The sequence below is a fragment of the Armigeres subalbatus genome, chromosome 3, assembly GCF_024139115.2.
Source record: "Armigeres subalbatus isolate Guangzhou_Male chromosome 3, GZ_Asu_2, whole genome shotgun sequence".
In the NCBI taxonomy this organism is placed as follows: domain Eukaryota; kingdom Metazoa; phylum Arthropoda; class Insecta; order Diptera; family Culicidae; genus Armigeres; species Armigeres subalbatus.
In genome coordinates, this window is record NC_085141.1 from 212569659 (window position 1) to 212591703 (window position 22045).

At 39.6% G+C, this 22045-nt stretch overlaps 1 protein-coding gene across 1 annotated transcript in view; it reads left to right on the forward strand.

The window, feature by feature from the left end:
* The window catches only part of LOC134219175 (potassium channel subfamily K member 10-like), a 350538-nt gene that overhangs the window by 221313 nt on the left and 107180 nt on the right, over positions 1–22045 (forward strand). Inside the window, exon 3 of the mRNA XM_062697880.1 lies at positions 7771–8009. The gene's annotated coding sequence lies outside the window, so the exon portion shown is untranslated. The remainder of the gene's footprint in view (positions 1–7770; positions 8010–22045) is intronic.

Here is a 22045-nt window from a genome sequence, read left to right on the forward strand (position 1 = left end):
CGTCTTCAGTGTCTTGTACTTGACTCGACTTCTGTCGAGTCGAGTCGAGTCAAGTACAAGACACTGAAGACGGCCTTACTGTTGAGGTCGAAATACGTATCTGTCAGGATACAATTAAGTGGTGGAATTCAATGGGATTGTTTAATACTCGTCTTATGACAGGTGAAAACATTCCACTAAAAAGCTCAAAATAATTTTCTTATCAAAATGAGAAACACACTTGTTGTTGTCTTGTCTTCCGAATCCAGACATGTTGGCATTGAATCACATCAGGTTGATGAGCAACGATCTAAAAAGAGTCTTTATATGGACCGAAAACAGTGCGAGTAAATACCTTGGAATAAATACGTCAACGTCACCAAAGAGAGAAAAACAAACACATTTTAAATGTTTAGTATTTACGGCCTAGCTTTTAATAATCTTTATACAGTTTAACATTGACATAAAGGACATAAAGCTTCTAGGATTAAAAATAATTCACCATAACTGAATCATTATATAAAATCTATCGATACTCATTCACCCTTTTTTTTTTATTCCTTTATTTATTTGATAGGCACTCTGTGTTACTTGACCGCTACTGTGCCGAGATCTACTGTGGTATTCTGCAGCCAGAATCCACACAGAATCTATTTTTAGACTTTTTCCATTATTCATTGTTGTTGTCGTTGCCGGTCCATCTCGTCGTGGAGTCCATTGTGTTCGTTTTGTCCATGTCGTGTGTATCCAATGATCGTTGCATTGTCCGGTTGCCATTTATCCGGGTAACGTTGGAGGAATGCCTCCGAGAAGAACAAGTTGTCAGTCGTCATCAGGCAGCCGTGACGGTGAGGCGTGCACCCCAATACGCCACCGCATAGACTGCGCATCCGGCGACTGACGAGGGTTTTGGTGGAGGGGCTGGGAATCGAACCCATGACCATTCGCTTGAAAGGCGAACGTGTAGCCAATTACGCTACGGGACCCCCCACACTCATTCATCCTCTGATTCTGACTCTGACAAGTTGTATAATTCTTTCAGTTTATTTTCAAATCGTTCTTTATTTTCGGCCAACTCATACCATTCATCCACACTTATGTTTTCGAACCTCCACATACTGTCGGCGATGGAGTCCCACCACGTGAAAGCTGGTCGACCACGTTTCTTGTGAGGTAGTTTATATTCAGCTGCAAGCTTGAGCAGATGATTATCTGGTCTTCGTACTATGTGTCCCCAATACCTGAGCTGAAGAATTCGAATCCATTTTGTAATAGATCTTGGTCCGTCACAGGTATTTGAAGAATTGTCTTCCTTGCACATTCCCTCTATTTGACCATATATTTGCTTCTGATATCTTCGTAGAGATTGCCGGGAACGTTTTGTAAGTACTGTTGCTTGTATTCCGTAAACCATTGTTGGGGCTACCACAGTTTCGAATAGAATGGTTCCAAGTTTTCTAGATGGTTTCCTTTCCTTAATAAACTCTAAGATGACTCTAAGATGATGCAATGACTGCATCTTTGGAACGCTTCCTCGTTGTCAACTGGCGATTTAACTTCTCCGTGATTGGAATACCCAAATAGTTCAAGCAGGATGATGTCTTCAAAACGCGTTCGCCGATCTTTATTTCTGTAGGCGCTTTTCCAAGAGGTGTTCTCACCATTATTTGACTTTTTTCCATGTTCAGATGAAGGTTCACTTCCCCCAAGTAATTTTCCAACACAGGCAGCAGCTTGTTTAGCTCTTCCATTGATTTACAATGATCAAGACGTCGTCTGCATATACCAGAATTATTGGAAACTTGAGTCGTCCTGTTTGGTTGAGTCTTAAAAATCCGTCCAACTCGTCTTCCACCGTGATCAACACTTCTTCAATTAGTAGGTCAAACACCTAAGGCGAAAGAGGACATCCCTGTTTCACTCCTTTTGATCTGAATTAAGGTGCTTTTTTCTGGCCGTTCCATAAGATCTGTTGTTCTTCCGAATTTAGACAATTGATACCTCTGTTGGCAATTTCTATTGGCGCCCCTTTAGCTAATAATATTTCAGGGAGTGCCGTTAAGCTTACATTATCAAAAGCTTTTTCTAAATCCAAAGCCATCACAATAGGATCATCTCCGGAATTCCACTTTTCTTCAAGAATTCTGCGCGCTGTGAAAATGTGATCCATTGTGGAACGCTGATTAAGAAAGCCTGCCTGATGTGTTCCTATAGGCATCGTGTTTTGTGTCAGGATACCCAGTAGCCAGCTCGCATAAATTTTATAACCTACACTAGCTAACACTATTTTTCGGAAATCTTTAACATTCCTCGGTTGCCTTTTTTTAGGAATAGGAACGACGAGAGTTTTTCTCCAGCCATCTGGGATACTGTTTTCAATCCACACTCGTTTCAGCAGATTTTTAAATTCTTCCAGAGTTCCTTCGTCTGCGTATTTCAGCAATTCACCTTGGATTCCATCCAGTCCTGCCGCTTTTCCGTTCTTACAGCCCTTTAGAATCGTGTCTATATATGCAGTGTCTGGTATATATTCTTGATCACATTCTTGACTTGTATTTTCTATCAACTGTGGGAGCAGGTTAATGGATGGTGGTTCCAGAAAATGGTTCAATGAGATGTCTATGTTCCTTGAAGGTTTCTTTTTCTTGAACTTTTTTATGTACTTGAATGTTCTGTTAATCCTTTCTCCAGGTTTGAAACGCCTCAGATTATCGAAAAAATCGAATTCTTCTTCCTTTTCCTTTTCTTCACAAACGATCCTGTAGTTGCGTACTGCGTCGTAAAAGTTCTGGAGCTTACGTTGATTTTTTTCGATTTTTCCAGAATAGACACTTTTTCAGTTTAGCCAAAGCTAATCTCTGTCTTTGAGAGTTTGGAATTTTTGCATATTTGTGAATCGAATTTTTTGCAGCCGATTGTAATTTGCATGCAAGACGATCCCACACTTCTGAGGTTGATATTGTCGGGTCTTCAATATCGATCCTTACACTTGCCAATTGCTCTTGGTATTTCTTCCTGAAGACAGCATCTTGTAATAATTTCACGTCCCAAGTGATCGGCAAATTCGTATTATTCTCACCGACCCGTAAAGCTCTTTGTTCGACAGTAGAAAGAGGATTTTTCCTAATATGAATCCTAAATGTAATTAGCTTATGATCACTTGGAAATTCCTCTATCAGCTGCCCTCTCAATTTCTTTACGAAAACTTTGGAGGAGATGGTATTCAATATGTGATGATGCCTTGAAATCGATAAACAGATAGTGCGCAAGGACCTGATATCACGCATATTTGTAGAACTTTTCGTTTGTCAAAATCTAGTCCGTTGTCGAGTGACCGTCAACGGATCCGGCTTAATAACTTCCCAGAAACTCATTCACTATTAATTTCAGACGCCGGAATATGATCTGGGATAACACTTTGTATACGGCATTTAGGATGATGATCGCTCGAAAGTTGGCCGCCTTTTTTATAGATGGGGCATATGACTCCTTCCTTCTACTACTCCGGTAGCTGTCTTATAGACTATCAGTCAACGAGCTTTTCAACGTTTTTGTGTAATGAAAGCATTTCCTTAACATTTTGTAAAGGTTACATACATGTTTATGAAAGATATTTTGAAAAATAAATAAAATTTCCCAAATACTACTCTGATTCTATATTATATTATGATATAAACATCAATAAGTGACGTGCAATTGGTCCAATTTTAATATTTTTCAAGGAAGATCTCAAGGATAAACTATTTCAAATAGCTGTGAAATAAAGGTTGTAATTTGAGTCGAATCCGGTGTTTGAAAGCCGAATAGGACATTTGGCCGAATGGGACGTTTGGTCGAATAGTTTGGAGAAGTTTGGACGTTCGGAGAAGTGAGTAGTGAGACGTCGCACTACTCACTTTTCACAATGAGAAGTGAGAAATGACCTATTCGGCCAATTGTCCTATTTGTCCAAACATCCTATTCAGCCAAACGTCCTATTCGGCCAAATTTCCTATTTGGCCAAATGGTATGTTCGGCCAAATGACCCTTTCGGTCTAATGGTCTGTTCGGCCAAATGGTATATTCGGCTCGGCTAAACGGCCCTTCCCCGTTGGACATCTACCATAGAAAAAATGCAGAGAACTATACGACCTGTCACATGTGCCACGGGAGGTTTCGAAATCGTTAGTGTGGAAAGTACAACCGTAGGAATCGTCTCGGTAGAACTTGAAACACAGAAAAACTAATATTGAGAATAAAAAGTAGGAAATGGGATGAGCTACTATGTATTATTGTTATAAATCATGTTTTGTGGCTCCGCAAGTGTATAATAACACGACTGAGCCTACCAAATAAACAAATTGAAAAAAAATGGGATGAGCCCAACCCTAGTAACTTTTTGTTTTTATTTTGGTTTTATAAACTCTTGTAAGGTACACCGGGGCAAGTTGAAATGCGGGGTAAGTTGAAACGAAAGCTGTAATTAATGTAGGAAATGACCGAATGCTCTAATTATTTTTTTCAACAAACTACTCCCCTAAACGCATCTTCTGACTGCCATTCCCGGAAGATTGCAGCGTTCAAAAGCAATCCCTGCCATTGTTTATTTTTCAGCCTTTGCTAAATCCAAACCAACTATTTGACGTGCCAATGAAACAGGTCTCAAAACGATGTTTGGGAGAGTTTTTTCATCAAATTTTCACGGTGGGTAATCATTCAATGTTGAATAAGCATAATGATTATGAAAAATCGATGAAAGACCCGTTTGAATTTTTGTATTTTGGTTGTTTGATATTGCTCCACATGTTCAACTCATCGGGGCAAATAGAAATGCGTGGTGCGGGGCAAGTTGAAACAACGATTCAAAAAGTCACCCTCGCAATTAAAAGTAATATTTTTTCCAGAATTCAACATGGTCCGTAAATACATTTGGAAAACATAAATTTATAAAAACATGTTAACTTCTGGAAATAAATTTAATAAATTTCCGCCTATTCCGTCATAAATGCAACCTTCCATGTTCAAACTGCAGTTTTGAGATTCTTAATCTACTGAGCAGACTCTCAGAAAAATAAAACATAGAGTATGTAAACATTTCGTTAACTCCACCTTTCACTTCCCCAGCTGTCCATTTCTCCAATCGAAGAATTTATGAGAGATATGCTGACTGGTTAAATAATGGCGAATTAATCAAGTGCACAATATACAAGTAAACCAAATAATGAACCATCTTGAATAATAATCTGAGTGGTAACCAGTAGGAGGAAATCAATTTGATAAATTTTCAGCATAGTGCGTGCTCCAGAATTTGGTCTCCGAAAATACGCTTGTGATTCTGTTGTACACTGCTCTTATTCGCATAAGAGTCCCATGTCATTTCCTCCGACTTGAGCAATTTGCTGTTGAATTTTTCAAGCTTGTTTTGCATGGAGAAATACAAAAAAATCTAATAAATTGAAAAAAAAATTGCTATCTTTCCAAAAATTTGACTTAAATTTCTATTGCTGTGGGACAATTAAATGGGCCATACTTTGTGTAAAAGAAATCCGTACAGCACCGAATTTCGTCAACTTTGTAAGATATCACTAAATTAAAAGGGGTTTAAGGGAATACATTTATAAATCATTTATTTTATCCTGATATTATACTTGACAGTAAGCTTTCTGGCCGTTGAAATGGAATTTATGCTCTGAAATTAAAATATCACAATTGAAAAACAAATCGCCTACTATTTTATCAGTTTTTATTAAACAGGAGATAACTTTAACCTAATTTCTGAAAAAAAAAACAAAATCTTCAAAAACCTACATGGGACTCTTATGCGAATCCTGGCAGTATTATAGTCACCTTTACAACCTCGTGCTTCTTGAGTCTTACTGAGTACATACATTTTGTTATTAATACGGCAGAATTAGCTTATGTCTGTATATAACGCAGTGTTTCAACTTGCCCCGATACGCGGGGTAAGTTGAAACGATGCATACAAAAAAATAATTCAAATATACAAAATATTTATAAAAAAGTTTGTTAAGGTTGCTTATTTTTTATGTATAATCTTTGACCCGAACTAGCAAACACCGCAAACGGATTCAAAATATATCAAAGGGTGATTTTTTTATAGCACTTCGGATTTCAACTTTGAAAAAACCGTTTCAACTTGCCCCGGTGTACCTTAGAGTAAATTATGCTTTTCAAGAGCGTTATAAAACTTAAAATGTTACTTGAGACATTTTCCTTCTTATACGATAGGAAGGAATATGAGCAGTGGCCACTAGACCACCGAGCTTGCCCTGGATCCACGACAACTAAAATCATCCAAACTGACAGAGTTATGATCATTCCAACCATTCCTTTTTTTAGGGAGGGCGCCGAACGATCATTCGATGTGCATAAATAGTGTAGAAGTTCTCATATAACAAAATATTTATAATAGCGGTATTCACTTGAGAGCGTAATTATTGATTATTGATTATTGAAATGTTTCATACACAATCACAAAAGACAAATCGCATGAAACATTTCTATAAACAGCAAGCTACACGGAAGAATAAAAGTACCCAGTGTTGAGTTTTTTTAAGCTTACTTTTGAGTTATTTTTTCTCTTCTCTTTCATCCACTCTTTCATCTGTTGTCAAAAACAAAAGAGCGAAACAATCCAACGACGCCAGTTCAATACGAGAAGCCAATTTTGAGTTTTATTACCTGAGGTCGAAATTGAGTGAAATAAACCTCCATTTGGGTAAATAAATGTTCAGTTGAGTACTTTTTTAGCTGACTGCAATCAGGACAGTGGCCACTATAAACTGAATTTGAATTAACTTTAATATATTGTCTATCCGGATAAAAGCTAGACCGCTTTTTATACCGAAGTTGGATTTTTCTCCTCTCTTTACAGGCAACTTTCCCAACTTCGGAAATAGTGCGCTAGATTCGCCTAAAGATGCGCTAAACAACGCATCAATTAGTTTGACAGATAAAACTTCGGAAGAAAGTTCGGTTCGGAAGTCCCGACTTCCGAATTCTAAGTTGGTGCTACGCCGACAATATTCAAATTTAGGACTTTAGGCAAATCAAAGAGGACCCGACCAGTTGGTCATAACAAAACTATATACAATTATATCAATATGTGTTACTAATAACAATATCTGGAATAACTACTCTGTCCCGGATTAAGAAAAGAAAATTCCATCACTGTCAAAAAAAGATTAAAACAATAAGTGATATAATTAATACGAATAGCAATACTTGTAACACAACTAGTGATAAATCTGTTGTTTTCCATAGCATAATTTGTAATAATTTAAGTTAAACACTTTTGATGTAACACATTTTTACACTTCACTTGTAACACATAGAGTTACATTTTTGTTCAATTGAAAACATATTTAGTGAAGTTTTGTTAAAACTAGAAGAAATTTTGTTACAATTTTTGATATTTTAACTACTTTGTTCATGTGTTGTTACAACATTTGTTATGAAAAAAATGCTGTCACAGGTAAACAAGGTCAGATATAAATCTATTACCATCCACTGGTCGGGGATTGAATTGTTTTCTGCCAAACATATGTTATCAGATTTATTCGGACCAAATTTTACTATATTTTACAAATTTTATCTCACCGTGCTTCTATCGGGGGAAGACGATTTACTTACTTCCCGCTTACTGTATAAGGGGGAAACATCAGAGGTTGTGTGGTCGACCATCCTTTTAGCCCGTCGTCTTATACGACGGGCTAGCCTCCGAATAAATCACCATAAATCATTTTTCTCAATAGCTCTTACTTCCTTTTTTGTTCTTTTTCCTTGCCACAGATTCTTCTCAGAATTCCATTGGACGGATATGGAAAGGAAGGGACTGTCCTAAAACGCTACGCAATCACGTTCACCATTACGCCCACGACCCCCCTTCGTCAGGCTCACATACAAACTGACTGACTGGGGAGTTGGCGAAAGAGCCGTTACGACGGCATTAATTCCCAGCGAAAAGGATTATAACAGTTGAAAGCCAGGAAAGCGACCGAAGTGAAATCATCCGGAACTGCTTCCTAAAGGTAAGAAGCCGTATACCGTGCGGGACCGAAATCCGTACAGCACCGAAATCCGTCCACTTCATGAGATATCAATAAATTAAAGGAGGTTAAAGGTAATTAATGTAGGAATAATTAATCTTATCCTGTTCAGATACTTGACAGTAAGCTTCTACGGCATAGAATTGGAAAAAGGGCTTTGAATTTAAAACATCAAAAATCAAAAACAAATCTCCACCTACCAAACGCGGAGTTTGTGCCGCCATTTTGTTTTCGGGTAGAGCATAATTGCACCAAAAGTAACTGTGTTTTAATTGCTAATTGCAAATCATCACATAAGATAAGCGGAATACAAATCGAAGGGATCGCTTCTCAAGGTGCATATTGAACTACTTACAGTGGTAGTTTAGTCAATCAGACTGTTTCAATTTAAATATTTAGTGAAGAAATAGCTGTACGGATTTTGATCCTTTGATTCGAAATCCGTCCACGGTGGACGGATTTCGAGTCAGGAGTAGTTGATTTAATTCATTATTTTATCATGTTTTTCGGAGTTTTTAATGAGTAAATGTGAAACACTTCAAAAGAAGAAGCCTTCATGCGCCTGTGTCAATAACAAACGTTTTATTTACATTCGATTCCTATTTTCTAATGACTTTTTCATATACTAAGGTGCTTAAGTGTACGGATTTCGATGCCCCACGGTAATGATGCGTTTATCATGGGAAAATGTTTTTGCACTTAGTCTGTCATTTTTGGGGAAATATTGCGGCATCGCATGTCCGTGTAGATAGAAGAAAAGATAAAGAGTGCTACTTTGAGGCTAAAAGTGGCATGAATGAATTCCTTGCTAGTCGGATTTACATTGCGCTTACGGTAATTGTGCTTCAAATGCTTGTATGTATCGTATAAAAGGAATAAATGGAAATTTTATGTGCAAAATAAAAGGCTATTTTACATTTTTCTATGCGATTTTCCGAGCTTAAGAGGGCTTTTAAGGAGAAATCTTCCAATTTATCGTCATTTGCATTTAGCCTGCTATGCCTTTCATTATATGAATTCGTACTTCATATATCTATCACAACGCTACACCCTGAGAAAGGTCCTCGACCAGAACTACCGTCTCTGGATATAATCGCTAGGCTAACTGGAGATACCTCACAAAAAGTTTCGCAAATTTTCACATAGCAGCCAATTTATGGTCCCATTACACTGATTGAGTTAATTAATTAGGGCAAAATAAATTCCTTCAATGACACCCAAAGCCGGCCGAAAGAGCCTTTTTTCCAGACTCTCAGGGTCAAAGGCGAAAGGGATATTTAATTCAATTATGTCACTTCCTACAAATTCTATGTTTCTTGTGCTCCTTATTAGGCTCTTTTGCCAGTTCCTTATGCCAGGTAACCGAACGGCATCGAGTAATGTTATACACAATCAGTGTAACGATGGACATAATTCGGTATATAAATTACTGAATCTTACAGCCTATTCCGAACTCCAACACAGCGCAGAAGGAAAAACAATGGCAAAACGGTACCGAATAATTGAGGCACCCACGAACTTTCTATGGAAAATATATTTGTCCCATCTGTGCAGTAAGGACTTGATTAGTTTATTTATAGCATATCCATGGATATATCGTCAGAGCTTCAGGACTGGACGGTGTTGTTTTGAGGCTGGGACGACTCGCAGCGCAGCTGTTATCCACGGCATTACATTTTATGCGGCCATGAGAAGCGGCAGTAAATGCAACCCATTACCGGCTAAATAAAAGTCTTGTCAATCATTCAACGCTATTTAATTGAGCGGTGTTCACATTGAACGATAGTGATTGGAAAGTACTTTGTAATGTTCTCTGCGAATTACAGCAGAGGATCGGGAATGCACTTTGCAGTACCATTAATGATAAAAGGACGCACAGGTGTGCTTTTGAGTGAGAAGGTACAGAGCCTACCAGCCTACCTGAAGTTTACAGCAAATACAATAAGTTTTTTTTTCTTCTTTGATTTAACTGCGAAAAAAACAGAACACTAGACTTCAAATATGAACAGTGATTCAATCTTTGTTGTTGAGTGTGTTGGATTTTAAACGTGTTCCATATGTTTACGCTGAAGTCGCTCTTTTCGAAAGTCTTTGAAATATCCACTAGAAATTGAATTGAATGATTTATCCAACTGCAAAATTGTCCCATATTTGCTGTGATTCTTTATATACATGGGAAAATTATGCGTCCACCGACAGTATATCCCGGGGTTGTAAAAAAACTTAATACAGTTAGATTCATTTCTGCAAAAGATTTTGTAACACTAATATAGATAAGACCTCATATATTTACGTGATGTAGTCATATGTCATAGAATGAGCTCAAAAAACGAAACATTCCGACGTCAACACCATGCACGCCATTCGTTCTCTCGGTTTAATTGAGCGGAAAAACGATCATGAGCACACATTGCAATACTCGTACCGGGTACCATTGCCCCCTTCTCTTGAGGTCGTACACAGTCTATTTTCTATGTGCATGTGTCTGGGACAGCGAAACATCCGAGGTCCATCCGAAGACATTGTATACGGCAAAATTTATACTTCGTACGTATTCCATAAATAATGATTATTTTTAATGAACTAAAAAATATGCTCACGATGCCAGGACTAAAGGCACCCCAACAACAAGAGCAGCTTCACCAATAGAAAGATGGGTTGGATACTGATACTAAGGAAACGGGACGCTCCTACATCGTATTAAAAGGCACACAGTGAATCATTGCTCCGATTCTGTTTGAACAACAGCAGCAAAGCTTTTTCCCTGGCTGTAATAAAATACTCCTGGCCTGGCGCGCGCGTTCGGACGGCGGAGGAAAACAACTTGTTTTCCCACTATGGTTGCAACCTTGTACGAGCTGGGGAAATACCCAACATGCCACACCCCACCACCACAGGAATCCGAAGGTGATGTTACGGTGCTTCCAAGCCAAACTAGCCTCAGTTTAAAGCATTTTCGACTGGAAAACTCTTAACGAATGTACGCTGATGGCAGCTTTTTTCGAACTTGCCTACTAAAAGTTGGTAAACATTTTTTAGTACGTACTATCTTTGCCTGTTCATCCTCATCAGGACTTTAACAATAAGGCTTCCCACCTAAGAAGAAACACACAAACTTTGAAAAGTTGCAAAGTACCAGCGCCAGCACCATAATGCAATAAAACCATTTCCGCTACGTTGTATAAATTTTGTAGCTATGTTGGTAACGGGACCTTGAGTGAACTGAGTTTTGTATGGGAGTGCGCTGCAATGTAGCTGAATCTTTGATGATGTCTGCTACGAATCGCCTAAATCAAGTTGGATTTCTATTGCATCCATGGAAAATGTAAGGTTAGAAACCCTAAAATAATCCGAGGATTTTGATTACCCTTCTTGCGTGAATCTACGTTCCTACTGTGACTTTATCAGCTTTTAAACTGAGCATCTCAACAATTATACCTTTATGCTTGACACTTATTCATGAGGCTCATAATAAACTATTCCACGATTTTTTAGGCACTTGTTCCTGAAGGAGCCAACGAAAGTCATTTCGAAACCATATAAACCGACTTAATGTAATGAGCTGGCATAACAAATATAACATTCTCTGAGTGGTTTAAATTCGAGAATTGATACAAAACGCTTAATGCAAAGAATGTCACAACTTATTGTTTTGGGTGTCCATTAAGTGCGGGTGCGAATCTTTTTTAACCGCAGTTTCTTCTGGAGCCCATAGCAGGCTTGACTTCCACAGATTCAGGCGAGTGCTACGATCTGCCACCTTTTCAAGTGTTAGGCCGACAATGTCCATATCGGGCGTCGAAAAAGCCGGCTTAATAATTTCCCACGAACTCATTTCACAGCTGGCGACAGATGGCGATGTAGTGAATACGATTGACCGTCTGATTATTTAAAATATTTTTAAACCATGTATGTGAATTTCTCTGAGTGTTAGAAAATCCATTGTTTCAGAGCTTTCAATTTTGAAAAGCTTAGACAGAAATAGAACAAGTTGTTGCGCAGATTGACGAATGCGACAAACGTTATTCAATCGTGAGTAGTGCGACTTGTCAGTGAAGGAATGAAGGGAAGTAGAATTAAGGTATGAAAGAGATTAAATGTGGATGTGACGATCTGAGCCAGAAGACGATCTGAGACGGAAGCTTAAGAAATCAGAAATGTGCATGATAGGTTCAGTCTATTGGCGGTGTTTTAATCGATCGGATGTATTTGTTGATTCGTGTTCTTCGGCAAGTGCGTCAATTGCGTATACGACAGCCGGGAGATGATCTGAGATATCAATTTACATGGCATTCGGAAGTTTTCACACTCCAACTTGTTGCCTTTCTTGTAGATGGAGCATCCAGGCCCATCTTGATGAGTTCATAATTATCCGACATCATGGAGGAATTCATGGAGGAACTTCCGGAGGAATTCCTGGAGGAACTTCCGGAGGAATTCCTGGAGGAACTTCCGGAGGAATTCCTGGAGGAACTTCCGGAGGAATTCCTGGAGGAACTTCCGGAGGAATTCCTGGAGGAACTTCCGGAGGAATTCCTGGAGGAACTTCCGGAGGAATTCCTGGAGGAACTTCCGGAGGAATTCCTGAAGGAAAATCCGGAGGAATTTCTAGGGGACTTCCGGAGGTATTCCTGGTAGAACTTCCGGAGGAATTCCTGGGGGAACTTCTGGAGGAACTCTTGGAGGAACTTCTGGAACAATTCCTGGAGGAACTTCCGGAGGAATTTCTTGGGGAACTTCCGAAGGAATGCCTAGGGGAACTTCCAGAGGAATATCTGGGGGAACTTCCGGAGGAATTCCTGGAGGAACTTCCGGAGGAATTCCTGGAGGAACTTCCGGAGGAATTCCTGGAGGAACTTCCGGAGGAATTCCTGGAGGAACTTCCGGAGGAATTCCTGGAGGAACTTCCGGAGGAATTCCTGGAGGAACTTCCGGAGGAATTCCTGGAGGAACTTCCGGAGGAATTCCTGGAGGAACTTCCGGAGGAATTCCTGGAGGAACTGGAGGAACTTCCGGAGGAATTCCTGGAGGAACTTCCGGAGGAATTCCTGGAGGAACTTCCGGAGGAATTCCTGGAGGAATTACCGGAGGAATTCCTGGAGGAACTTCCGTAGAAATTCCTGGAGGAACTTCCGGAGAAATTCCTGGAGGAACTTCCGGAGAAATTCCTGGAGGAACTTCCGGAGAAATACCTGGAGGAACTTCCGGAGGAATTCCTGGAGGAACTTCCGGAGGAATTCCTGGAGGAACTTCCGGAGGAATTCCTGGAGGAACTTTCGGAGGAATTCCTGGAGGTACTTCCGGAGGAATTCCTGGAGGAACTTCCGAAGGAATTCCTGGAGGAACTTCCGGAGGAATTCCTGGAGGAACTTCCGGAGGAATTCCTGGAGGAACTTCCGGAGGAATTCCTGGAGGAACTTCCGGAGGAATTCCTGGAGGAACTTCCGGAGGAATTCCTGGAGGAACTTCCGGAGGAATTCCTGGAGGAACTTCCGGAGGAATTCCTAGAGGAACTTCTGGAGGAAATCCTGGAGGGACTTCTGCTAACAACAATTCACGGCTTCTACACATGGAGTCCATTCCGGCTATAGGGGTAGATCTATCAATTACGTAACGCAAAAATTGGCCATTTTCAACCACTACCCCCCCTCCCCCCTCCTTCTATGTCACACTTTTTATATGAATCATAGAATTTTTTTATATGAATCATAGAATTTTTTTATACGGATTGTCACATCGACCAACGCACCCCCCCCCCTGTTAGTGTTACGTAATTTATGGATGCTTAGCCATATTGCATGGGTTTTCAGTCGATTCAACTAACCGGATGTCAGCCATCTTGAATACCAAAATGAAGCCATCTTCATTCATTAGCGGCTGTTCGGCAGTGCAATGTATAGAGATTCCCAAGCGTTTAATTGGGAATACTTCCTTACGCACTTTTTTAACTTTGCCGGCTTCCAATCTATAGTATGGTCAAGTTCAACAATGTCCACTGCCACACTCTAGTCGTGGAAACGGCCATTCTCTGCCGCGTTTCTGTAGATGGGCAGAAAAACGAAAAACAAAACTCTAGACTCTGGAAAAACGCCGAAAAACTCTGGACCTTCAAACCAACGACTTGAATAGTTGAGATCTGGCTGGCGCGTCCATTACGTTCCTTTATCGGCCAAGTTCTGTTTCGTAGGGACTCATTACCAGTCATTTTTGTCAGTTACCTCCAGTATCTCTACATCGGCTGTATGTATTCGGAGTTGAGCCAGCAGAGAACTCTTTTGAATCGGTCCAGAAGTACCGCCTCGTGATCCCAACGTTTAGTGATTATGCAACACTTTTGGCCAAACACATTCCAAGCACGCTGACTTGCAGTTCAAAACGGAGAATGGAAAGGAATCCCAGCGGTACTACCTTTATTTTTGCACTGACGAACGCTATTTCTATATTACACGAGCAGCAGACAAGTTGTAAACAAGTTTCTGCTACTCATATACGACCAAATTCAATCATATATGAGTTACTGCAACCAAATCGGTTTGAATTGTGCTAAGGGTATCTCCTTCCTCAAATCGAAAATACACTACTGCCGCAAATCCATTTTCACTCACATCAACAAATGAATGCAGCTGAACGTTCTGGCAGCCCTTCAAGTCGTTGGTTCAAAGGTCCAGAGTTTCCTCGGCGATCCAAAACTGAATGGCCTTAGAGTCGTCAATGTGGCACAACGGACACGTAACTGCGTGTGCAAGTGTTAGTTAATGCATGTCTCCGCAACAGAATCCGTCGTCGATCCACAGAACTTTTGTAGAATCCTGCGTTTGCAAAACTTTCGCTGGAGCCTTGGAATAATTTGGTTGTTAAGACGCCCATCTCGACCGCTGCTGCATTCGTTGCCCGTGTAGTTATGGAAGGGCTGTTGGTAGGAACTACTGCAGTTTTGTCGCCAGCCGAATCAGCTACTTCGATCGAGATATCCACTGCTTCAACAGGACCACCCTTACTGGATCCAAACTTCGATCCATTCCCAGCAAACACAAGATCGTATATCATAGCGAATAAGAGTATAAAGTGGAGGCCATATACTCACACTTTACATGCAGTCAAATGGAAGAATACGCATATATCGCCTCCAACTTGTACACTTATTCGTTAACATATGCGATTTTGTGTCTGCTGGGTTGCCAGACATAGTTTAGTTCTGTAAGAAGCGGCTAGCTCAGGGGTTCTTTCCAACAGACAGGTGAAGGTGGCAGGCTTGTGAATGAAGGGGCTGTCGCACTGGGTAGTGGCGTCCATCTTGGTGGGGACATGCAGTCGATAGAGAGAGTGGGAATCTGGCTACCTTGGTCATTGGAGGTATGCTGCAGCTGACGATGTGTCGTTCGGGGGGGATTCGTGAGCTTCCCGAGCAGCACAAGTCAGACAAAAATGGTTGCAGCAACTTGATTGTGACTAAATCTGGTTACATATGAGTTGCAGCAACCTATGTGAAGCATGTGTGCTGCTAGGGTTTATCCCGACGTTCCACGGGCTCGAACACGGTGTAGTGGCTCATCGGATATTGGGTACTAGTGAGCGGGGAAGCCCACGGACCTCACAAGCCCTTCACCTCCAAAACGTCCACCACTACTATCCGTGCCGTGTGGCCTGGCAATGACGTACGGCTCTAGGACCACCAGCTCGGGACTCGCCGGAACCTCCCATAAAATTGTCCTCACTTGTGATTCTGGTGATTGTCGAACTCTATTCCCGGCACGAAAATTCACTCTTCTCCTCGCAGCTTTAATTCCTTCGCCCTCTTTTCTCCCGATCTTCTCCCTCACCCTCCTCTTGTCCTCCTTCCTCTCCTTCCTCGCTTTCTCATCCTGTCATCATTGTTTTTTTTCTCATCCCTCTTGCATCCAGACAGGCAACATTTACGAATAATCGTGGAAGGGATAGGAGTGGATGGGATGCGAATCGTTTTAATTTAAAAGGACAGTTTTTTTGAATCGATCGTTTTTTTGTTTTAGAGTATATTATTTAAAGTAAAGTTATTAAGTTAATCTAAATAATTATAATTTCAAATATCATGATATCTAAGATCACATTGTTTACCAGTTGTTGGTAACAATTACCCCACGTCTCATTCTTTAAAATTTCATTATGTACAATTAATACAATATTTACACTCATTCACACTTTAAGGGCCCTTTCATTAAACCTTCCATTCATATGCTAAGCTGTTTTAATTAATTCTATATTTACAATTTTCTGTGATAGTAATCCAAGAAAATAGTGGCTTCATCCTGGCACAATTACTTCAGTAGGGATTTTAACCTAAATTGTTTAAGTTATTACTAAGAAAAAACTCAAGAAGACAATGCCAATCTTCTTGAGATTCGAAGAGGCCAAAACTACCTCGACGAAAGATCCAATCCGGTTCAGTTAACTACTCTAGGAAACAATCTCCATCTCCTAGAGATCCGTAGATGCAAAGATGATAACCACCTCTACGAAGAGTGAATATATAAATATGCACTCATTCTAGTTTTATTTTTGAACTAGCATCCTTTCTCCAAGAAAAGTGATGTTCTGCAGAAAACTTCAATTTTAATGTGGTCTCTAAGAGTTTTCATTGTTTGGAAACTCTCGAACCTGTGAATACTTGTTTCACCTTAATTATGCCACTATCACAAAAAAGATGTGAGCAATTATTTGTATCTCAGCATTTCTACTTGGACGCACGGTTAAAGGCTCCCCCAGACCTAAGCGATTTCATCGCCGCGACGGCGACAACTAGTCTAGAACTCTAATAATATGAAAGTAAGAGAAAATATAAATGTTTACCATTAAATTAAAACTAAATCTGAGCTCCAGAAAAATAAAGAAATTTATATTTTTCTGGCAAAATGTTTATATTTTGTATGAAACTAAAGAAGGATGCTATGTACACAATATTATTTTTCTAAATTATTCCATCTTAAATTCTACCAAGTTTTAGCTTAATTCAGTTTGTACAAAATGATAACTATAACTATAGTTTTTCCGATAAATACTCAAACACTTTTACAGGATCAAGCAGACTTTTGCCTTAGAAAAACAGAAATATAACAAACAATAAACATTCACAATCGATAGAAACGAGATCGTGAGTCTCCCCGAGCAAGCAGGAAAATAGGGGGAAGCCAGAATATTTTCCAGATAATAATTTAGTTGGATCGCCAATTGTAAGAAAGGATGAATGGAAGGGCCTTAAAGATTGAGTGAGTGTAAATATTTTATTTTAAAGAAAATTAATATCGAAGGAAAACGCTATTTAATTTGAACACAATCTTATCGAAGAACAAATTAAAAACAAAACATACACTAAAAAAAATTGTCAAAGCTACACTTTGTGTAACTTCAACAATTTTTCTGTGAGAGGTGAGATAATTGTTACCGACAAATCGAAAACAAATGTTTCCCAAAACGTTAAATTGATACCACAAATATTCTTGAAAACCAGTAACAAAATAAATTAATCTGAATACTTTTCCCTTAAAAAGATTTAAATTTAAAAACATACAGTATATTATATACCCCTTAAATACTGACATCCATATCTCACATCTCACCGTTCATAATCTTCAATTACCCAATGTTGGTACACATGTTTCTCAAATGCGAAAAAAAAGGAGAGGAGTGAGAGGATAGCCTCCGGAAGGGAGTGATGGTTTGTCGATGGAGCGAAGAAGACGTTTTTTTGGTCTGAAACAGCCTGATAGTGGAAACACCGTAAATTGTGCTCCGGGACCTGATTCCATCACGACGCAGTAAGCTGGCGAGCCCTCTGGTGCCGGTGGTCAACGAGCCCCAATCGTTATCGTTGTGCCACACGCCGCGGAAGTGCCATAGCCATAGTCTTGGAGGTGCGGGTCAAGTGAGGTCCGAGGGCTATGCCCCGCTCACTAGGCCCAATATACGATGCGCTATTGGCCCCGCTCACGAGAGTGGGACGTCAGACACGGAGCGAGACTATCGGACGAAGCTGTCTCGGCGAGCCGGCTGCGAGACTGTCGAAAACAACCTGGCATCTAGAAAATCCCCACCATCCACTTTTATGGAATGTACCGAACGACTGTCGCCACGGTCGGAAATCCCACCAAAACAGAATGGCAAGTACCCACGAACGATCCATTATCTGTACTCGCATGTCAACCTCAACAATGAGCTCCAACGATCGCGGAATGGCCACAACAAACACAAAACACACACACTACCAAACCCCCTTTAAACGCTAGATATTTTGTACTAAATAAATAGTTTTAAGTGAAAAGTGCATACTCCTTCATGTTAGATTTATTCTTGAAAGATCCTCATATTATTGTAATGAAATCCAGTAAGAACTGCTTGTTCGTGAGTCCTCCTGAAAAAGGTGAAATCGACCTTGAGAATAGACGCCCTTAGCTAGCCGTTCGTAACAGTTCGACACAAAAGAAACTAACGTATCCACACGCAAACCATACAAACAGGGTTGGCTACTGCACGAAAGGTCAGAAGACGAGACAGCGATCATCGCATTGGATCTGATGGTAAACAAAATATCCGTTGTTGAAGATCTATACTGCCGTCACAAGACTAGTTGTCACATGTCGTTTTTAGTTGATGGCCTTCTTGCTTCCCTGATGGCCAACAAAAGAATCCATCAATGGATTTAAGAAGAAGAAAGGAATGCTGGCAAGCCTAGCCATGATGTCTGATAGAGAAATAACTTGTCTGAGCAAATGCGACACAACCAGCACAGTGGGAATGGCATCGTAAAAAAACTACATGGGACAACTATGCTTGACACGGCAGCATAGTGCTCAATCAATAATGTTAAAACTTATTCATAGCTTTCTAAAATCATTGAATCAAGGAAATCAGATTAACTTGTATTCTTAAATCTATTCTTTACATTCTAGTATACTAAAACGACCATACTTAACTAGTTGTTGTATAGTTGAAGACATCTGGCAGAATGATTTGGCCAAATTACCGGTTCGTTTGCATCCATAGATTGCCGCCGAATGACTTTCGGACAAACAACCCTAGTCCCTTTTTAAAAATTTCCCGTGGAATATCGAAGAAAAAACCGTTGGAATTCCATTGAAAACAGGTTTTCGTGAAACTTAAAATTTCACGTAGAGGCTGGAAGAATTTCAGGGAAAATTTCGAAGATTTTCGCATAGAAATTAAAAAAATCCTTGCAAATTACGGAAAAGTTCTTGTGTCGATTTCAGAGTTTTCCTGAATATTTGTAACAGCTTCCCGTGGAAATTCTGAACGATTTTCTTAACAATCTGAGGAATCGCCCTTCAAACATTTTCATTTCGAAATTTCAAACAATTTTCTTTGGGATTCTAAAAAGCTTCCCGAAGCAGATTCAAAGAATTTTCCGTGGAATTTTAAATTTCACGTTGAAAATCAAAAATTCAAAATGAATATTTTGGGATTTTCCTGGGGTATAGTTTTTTTGTCGGCAAAAATTAAAAGATTCTCCTATTTTAAGAAACGATCGCAATAAAAAATGCCACCGTCAACTATTTTCGGTCCGGTGATCGCCCGCGCTTCGTCCTTCTCATCCAGAAGTTATCTGCACTTAGTGGTCAAGGTCTATATTAGCGCCACGAGAGATCCTGACGTCGTTTACAGATACAAGTATGCGAGGAACGCTTAATTCACGGCAGACTTCAGTGGGCTGATCACTTAGAAGAAAGAATTGTGAAAACAACATTTAACAGGGAACCAGATAAGGATCGATGTCTTCATGGAGACCCCCGAACATGCTGGCTGTACGCGGCGTGGAAACTAGAGAAAGATCACTCAAGACCGACGATAATATAACACTGCTAGGTAGATCTATTGGGATTATTTTATAGGCTATTACGCATCATTGCAATGTAACCATATTCCATATTCCAAGCCGTTTCCGTTAGTGCATTATTTTAGACGAAGAATTGCAATAGACAGAAATATATTGCAAGCCAGAGTGCTATAAACTTCATGTCTAATTTATTTGCCTCTATAGTATTCCTCACTTCAATGCCTTCACATGGTTGCTGAAATATGAAACTGGTAAGTTATGCTTCATTTTTAGAACAGTAAAGTCGGAAAACGCATACCATTCGAACCTAATCCAGGTGTTGGTAATAAATTTCTCAATAAAATGATCCCTGCTGCAATTCATAGGTTTCCTGCCATCCGGCAAAGAGGAAGTCATTTTCCTTCAGCCGCACATTGCATATTAGGCGCCAACGAAGGATATAACATCTTGCCCATACGAGCTCTTACGTTGAGGGCATATTGAATGGGAACTGCACTCTGAATGTTACCGCTAGAAATGATTTCGGAGGAAGGAAACGACTCTCAAGTGGTTTCGACAGAATAAGTGAGCTTCAGGAATGCATCGCACGGTGGATGATGACGATGGCGATGTTCGCAAATCACGAGGAACCCTAACAAATTGATTGATAATCGAAATGTTCCGAGATCGGCACTGACTGAATCATCGTCATATTTCCTCTGCATGGGCAAAGTTTCCACCTCGCTTTTATAGAGATCTAGCAGCTTTCAACACGCGACCATTCAAGCGGGTAACCGGAGCGATGCTATAGTGGTAATTGATGAAATATAGGTCACGGTGGGTAGAAAGCTATGAATCATCTTCTACGGTATCTATCGGGACATACCGGCGGGCGTTTTCGTTGAAAAATAATGCGGGTTCAAGCTACTGAACTACGGAAAATGGAAAAATAACGAGCTTCTGGCAAGACTCGATACATCATATTGTTTCATTTTGAAGTGCCGTTCGCAGTTTTATTTATGTGCTGTTTTTGTGAGAAATTATATCAATTAATCATACGACTGAAAATACAGTCATGGAAACTAAGCTTTTGTTCTGAGAATAAATGTCCCATGTTAGCGATAATAAAATTATTGAAGATTCTTATGTAGATTTTTGGGTGCGCAACCCACTTCGCAGTTAGCTATCAGAGAAAATTGAAGATGTTTTAGAAATTATATGGAAATATGACTTTAATTTCGCAAACAGTGTTGTTCATGTTCGGTGGAATACAACTGCAGAAACATAACCTCTTTCAGTTGTACTGAAAAAGTATTTAGAAATTATTTCTTTATAAAGCACAATATTGAAGAGACAGATGAAACACTAGATTGGGTTAAGGCTCTATAAACCGTAATCAATCCGATCATGACGATGATTTTATTCGAATCCGCACTAATACTAATAATGTTTTGAACTAAATTCAATATTTTGGGGCTCTTCACGGACTTACCCTTCATCATAATATATTCATGGCATTTCCATATTAATTTTTCACTTATCAAAACTAGCAAATACTAAGGAATTGCTGGAAAAACGCTGAAAACTGCGTTTTTCCTAGACCGATATTCGTATGTTCATCGAACGCATAATAACGTTCGAACGTTCGGATCAAACACATACACACTCACTTGATTTTCCACATGATTTTTTCCCATTGTTTCCCTGATTTTATCACTCCTAAAACATATTCACTAACTAAGTTTCACATTTTTCTTCAATCTTGAGTACAAATTAATTCACTTCACGCCCAAAAACTATCGAAAACGCTTTCCAAAAATCGAAGTGAGAGACAAATTTGACGACCGTATTGTGAATGCAATAAAATGCGGAAGACTCAAATTAATTAACGCAATAAGTGAAGTGGTGAGTACAAAATCTACGCGATGAAACTTTATTCAATCCGAACAATACAACGTATACGCCAGCCAACACGCAAACAAAGATGTGCATACACAAGAAAATAATCATCTCTTCACCGTTGCCAGATTTATTTATTAGAAAAAACCATTGCTGTTTGTCGGATTGAACAATAAAAGCAAAAATAAATATTTAAACATGTTATGTAAGCTTCTATTACATTCCAAGTGGTGTATAACAAATTTTAAATCTATTAATACCCATATATTTGATACACCATGAACATGTCTTATGATATTAAATAAACAATTTGTCA